Below are 6000 nucleotides of genomic sequence, written 5' to 3' on the forward strand. Positions count from 1 at the left end.
CTGCAGACAAGAACAGAATTGAAGGAAAACGACCAAGGATTAAATGTAATAACGTTACAAGCAATCCTTCCAAACGTGCCCACTGACTGACACCAGCCTGTCTTAATTGGAATCAAATCCCCTGTAAATTCTGTCTGACCTGCCTGCTCATGCAACTAACCTGTCCGCCGTTCCCGTTTTATTCTGCACTTGCTGGGTTTTAGTTTTGCAAATTGGTTCCTCGGCAATACTTGAGCCGCCTTTCATTTGCCCATTATACTCACTCGTCTTGGTTGAGCCCGTTGTCCCTGGAATAATAGCTGGTTGTCCAGAAGCTTGATATTAACCCCAAAAAGCTTTAGGTGGGAAGGAAATCCTTGCATTAGTGAAGCGTAAAACTGAGGAAGGCAAAAAGATTATTCGCGCGCACAGTTAATATTTTACTTTGATTTCCAAAATTTGACAGAAGCAGGGAAGCGATCACACTCATCGACAATGACATACAAGTTTCATTATATGGGACGCTTTAACAGAAAACGTTTGCGGCGAAGGTCTAGACCAGTAGGACCCCGTTTCTGGAGGAGTGCAAATGTTAATGAGTCAGAGTGAGGACATTTGTCATCACTGCGGCCGCTTTGGGCTGCACTTGAAGGGAACCCCGCGGCTGACAAAGTCGGTGCCATGGACTGCGAGCAAGCCCGAAATTAGTCAGCAATGGAATGAGATCGAAGTTGACAGTCCATTCAAGAGTCAAATAAAGAATTTCGTTTTCCCCTCTGTCATCTGCGATACCGCCGCCACCTCCCACACTCCCAAGCCCCCACCGAGGTTAAAATGACCTGTTCGTTCTGCGCGCCGATTGGTACATCTGGCTCTGAATTTCCACTCCATCTCCCGAGCGGTGCCTATAAAACCGCTTCGAGGTCGCAGGAGAAGAGACTCCAGGTGGAGGGGATGGGGAGGGGGGGGGGGGGGGGGGCTAGGGCCATTGAAGCGATTGGGTCCTCAGAGCTGCCCTGCCCCCTGGGGGGGTGAGGGGAAGGGGACGCAGAGAGCTGCCCAGCGCTGTAACATCACCGATGGTTAGGGGGGGACTGCACCATCACATTGTTGGATATTGGGCAGTCGAGCTGAGGAGGAAAGGATTGCCAACACACACAGACACACGCACCACACAGTTAGAGGAGTAAGTTGTTCCGAGAAGCTATGAAGAACCTGTCCATGGTGCTGAATGAGGCGCAGATGCACGGCGGATGGCGCATCTCCCCGAATGCCACCGTGCTCTCGGAGACCTTGGGCACCCCGAAGAGGGACGAGCAGCTGGCCCAAGCGGAGGTTGCGGTGCTGGGCATCATCTTCGTGGCGGCCACGGTGGGTAACAGCGTGCTGGTCCGGTTTCTGTGGAACAGGAGGAGGAGAATGAGCCGCATGTACGTCTTCCTCATGCACCTCAGCATTGCCGACCTGGTGGTGGCCGTCTTCCAGGTGCTGCCGCAGCTCATCTGGGACAGCACCGAGGTCTTCCTGGGGCCAGATGTGTTGTGCAGGGCGATGGCTTACCTGCAGCTGGTCGGCATGTTCGCCTCCACCTACGTTACGGTGGCGATGACGGTGGACCGCTTCCAGGCCGTCTGCTTCCCCATGGTGACCTTCCAGAAGAGGAGGGCGTTTTGCAATCCGGCCATCGGAGTTAGCTGGCTCCTCTCCCTGGCCCTGAGCGTCCCTCAACTCTTCATCTTCTCCCGGACCGAGGTGGCCCCAGGGGTGCTGCAGTGCTGGGCCGAGTTCATCCAGCCCTGGGGACTCAAGGCTTACGTGACCTGGATCTTCGTGGCCATCTTCTTCGTCCCCACTCTTGTCCTCACCATATGTCAGGTCAAGATCTACAGGGTGATTCGACTGAACATTTACATCAAGACTCACCAGGGCCCAGAGCAGACCGAGAGCCAGGGAGTGCACTCTAGAGCCAGCAATGTCAACTGCATCTCAAAGGCGATGAAGAAGACGGTGAAAATGACTGTGGTCATCGTACTCGCCTATGTGCTGTGTTGGGCTCCCTACTTCACAGTGCAGCTTTGCACCGCCTGGTATCCCAGTGATCTCAACGAGGGTGAGTCCTGCCATTCATTTTCTCAAATAGCCAACCCCTTCCCCCCTTCCCCCACCCCTGGAAAATTTCGATTAGCGTGCATTCGGTCCATTTTCCCTTCCAAACCTTCCCAGACTCCCCACCACTCAGCTCCAACCCACCCCCAACCCAACTCTCCCAATAAGCCAACGCCAACGCGGGCTCAGCTTTCCCACCTCAGCACGCGTTAGTGGGAATGTCATGTGTGAGTGTGGGGGGAATGTCGTGTGTGTGTGTGAGAGAGAGAGAATGTCATGTGTGCGTATGTGCGTGTTGGGGGAATGTCATGTGTGCGTGTGTGGGAATGTCGTGTGTGTGTATGACTTTTCCATTGGAAACCCTCAGGTTAGCGACCATCGCCCGTGCTGGGCAACTGAAGCAGACCCGTGCAGATTCCCTCGGTCTGTGCCGTTAGACGGATGGTTGCAGGGAGGAAAGGGTTTGTATTGATACATAACGCCTTTCGCATTGCCAGTCCCACAGAAGCCAACACATCACTTTTAAAGTGTAGTGATGCCGGAAGCGGAGTAGGGAATTGGCGCTCACCAAGATCCCAGCACTGCCATAATTTAGGGCAGATTATCATTTCGCTTGATCGAGGGTTAAGGATTGGAAGGTGGAGCCGATTAGTCCACAGGATTTCCCCTCCCATATATCCGCAACAGAGCGTTTGGGGGGAAACACCACTGCAGTTACATACTTTCTGTACTAATTTGACCGCATTGTAAAAATGTAATTATTTACTTAGACCATAAGGTAAAGCAGCAGAATTGTGCCATTCGGCCCAAAGATGCTGCTGCACCATTGGATCATGACTGATTTTTTTCATCTACGCATTCCCGCCTTTTCCCTTTAACCTTGACCCCTTTACTAACCAAGAACCTAGCCATCTCTGTCTTAGACAGAAGTACAAATGAAACCACTCAGTAGGTGGTTCTGGATTGTCAGAGGATATCCATTCAGCACTTCAGCAATGAATTGGGCAGACAGAACACTTGGAAATGTCCCTGGAAAAATTGGACAAGTCTCCCGTTGAGACTTTGCACTTTAATCTATTATAGCTATTCAAAATTACTAACATAATCTAATTAGCAATTAGTAGCAAACCTTTGAATTTACTGTGCAGACACTGGGGTTTGAGTGCAGAAGACACAGCAATGTGTACATAACATCTCTGTAGATTTGTGGAAAAGAATTGCTTGCTGTGTCTCCAATTATTAACATGAGAGAGGTAGCAACTACATTCCTTCTGTTTACATGCATGAGTTTTTACAATATTAATTTTGGGATTATGGATATTACTGGTGAGGCCATCATTTATTGCACTTTCCCATATGCCTGTGAGAAGATGATGGTTAATTTTCCTCTTGGACTGCTGTGGTGTGTGTGATTTCCAGGAGTTTTGACCCAATGACAATGAAGGAAATTATTCCGATAAATGTGGAAGTCAGGTTGGTATCTGGCTAGAGGGTTCAATTCTTTAAACTCCTTTTTTATAATCTTTCTGAAGAGAAAAATATAGGAAACTTTCCTATGATGTAACCAAATAGAGATCTCATAAATTCTTGCCCCCAGTGTGGTTAATTCAAATTGCATCTCATCTCAATTGAAAATTTTGTATTTAAGGTATAATTGTCTGAAAGCACACTGTGCTTTTCAGACTACAGAAACTTGTTGAAATAGGACACAAAGATAAAGAATGCTCCTTTCAAAGGTTCTGGTTGCATAAAGAAGAATTGTTTACTCCCATGGTGGCCAATGATGGCATAGAACCACCTTAGTGTGAACATTGCATTTCTTCATTGCCAGTTTATGGAAAACATAGCAGAAAGATAAATTCACCGCCAAAGCATTATTATTAGCCTGGATTCACAGTGTAGAAGAAAAATCCGCGTATTTGTATGACTGAAAGATGTTAGCTGCAGTTGCAATACCCGAGTGGTCTGAAATTGATATTTCGGGAAGTTAGACAGTCAGAGTTAAATTGCTATCTATTGATTACTACCACACACTTCCAGGTCAGCACCAACAAAACTCAACAGAGCTGTGGGGAGTTGCATCACTGAAGAGTTCCTTTGTCATGATAGAAAGGACAGAAATGAATTTTTTTGTTTCCAAATATCAAAAAGTTGCAACATTTAAATTTCCAAAACGCAATTTGCATTTGACAAATGAAGAAATTGCATTCAGAAGAGAGGCCACAACTGGTAAAGCTTTGCATACCTATCAACTAATACCTGTTAAGGAAGCAAACTACTTGGTCTGTAGGTGACTCAAGACCACAGCAGTGAGGTTGACTCTTAACTGCTCTCTGGGCAACTAAGGGTGGGCGTTAAATGCTGTAGACACTGAGACACTGACATCCTGTGAATGAATGAAAATAAAATTGTTGTGCTCAAAATTCAGACATTGTTCTGAATCAGATGGACATACTTCTGTCCATGCAATCTGAAACTATTAGCTAATGTCACCAGAGTGGCAACAGAGCTTCACCCTGAGATGTTCCTTTATGACAGCTACCATCATTTAATTTCTCTTCTTTGTTCACAGGTGCTGTTTTCACCATCCTCATGCTCTTGGGGAATTTAAACAGTTGTACAAATCCCTGGATTTATATGTATTTCTGTGGAAAAACCCCTTCTTGTACTAAACACCAATCACGCTGCCCAGTTCAAAAAGAGTCAGCCGTCACAACTTGTGTCAATCTGATTGACAAGGATGCTGCAGATGTCTTTACCGCAGTTGTCTTTACCGCAGTTTAATAAGGCAGAAACTCCGATCCCAATCAGTAAAACAAGCAGAATTAAGAAACATTGAAAAAGAGTTAAGACAATCCTGTTTTATTCTTAAATATTTTCCAATGATGCATTTTCTTTTTCATTGATAAGAACCTGATTTTAACCTCATATAATTGAATGGGTTCATGGTTGGGTTAACATCTGGCCCTGAAGAACATGTTTTCTATTTCCAGAAATTTCTATTTCAATTCATAAAGTTCAAATTTGGTCAGCAATTTTAACAACAATTTGCATTTAATACCGATACAGTACATTCATCATGTTTTTTGGCAGGTTTAATATTCTTTTCACCATAACCCATCAATTACAAATAATAGAATTCAACAAAATTTTATCCTAATAGAAATATGAATCACTCCTAAATTAGATGAGATGAGATAGTCCTTATGTTGCAACAGGTCCAATAAATACACCCTTGATTTGCCTTCAGCAGAGAAACACTTGCTGAGATAAACATTTTCTTGGTCTCTGATTTCTACATAATGAAAGTCATAGTTGTCTACATTCTGAATTAGGGAATGTAAAATGCTTGCAGGGTTATCCAATATTATTGCTCTAAACACTGGTTTACAAATACTCAATTATGCTGCCACTGAAAAAGCATGATTTCTGGATTTGCCAAAATTTATGTCCAAATAATTCAGCACTTCCGGGATAGTTTATAAGTTGAGTGACATTTTGAGAGTTTGCATGTAAGCGTGACCATTTTAATTTATCTGTACTAAATTTGAACTTAAAATGTTGACAAAGAAATTGGTCTTCCTAAAACCACACACAAACCTCATGCATGAGAAACCACACAGTTTAATCAATATTTGCAATAACCAAAAATTAGTCATTTGATACTACAGACCTTGAATGTTGCTGAAAAAAAAACACTTTGTCAAAGCCTTTCAGCTTCAACTTATCTGACCAATTCACAAGAATTACCAAAATAAACAGAAAACACCATATATACTGAATGCAACAATACTACTGATTGCATGAGAAGTTGATTCAGATTGGCAGAGGGGTTGCTGTAGCAAACACACAAGTTACTGATGACTGACATTTAACTGCCAATTTGCAAAGACAAAATGTGACTTTTCCAGAAAA

The 6000-nt window shown here is 44.5% G+C and overlaps 1 pseudogene across 1 annotated transcript; it reads left to right on the forward strand.

The window, feature by feature from the left end:
* The first annotated feature begins 1185 nt into the window (after window positions 1-1185).
* LOC122559418 (oxytocin receptor A pseudogene) lies at window positions 1186-5178 on the forward strand (annotated as a pseudogene). The gene is made up of 2 exons (XR_015760359.1): window positions 1186-2089; window positions 4658-5178. The product of XR_015760359.1 is annotated as an oxytocin receptor A pseudogene (transcript).
* The last annotated feature ends 822 nt before the right edge of the window (window positions 5179-6000 follow it).

Source organism: Chiloscyllium plagiosum, unplaced genomic scaffold (assembly GCF_037043375.1).
Source record: "Chiloscyllium plagiosum isolate Xiang-an unplaced genomic scaffold, Cpla_swu_hap1 HiC_scaffold_19, whole genome shotgun sequence".
In the NCBI taxonomy this organism is placed as follows: domain Eukaryota; kingdom Metazoa; phylum Chordata; class Chondrichthyes; order Orectolobiformes; family Hemiscylliidae; genus Chiloscyllium; species Chiloscyllium plagiosum.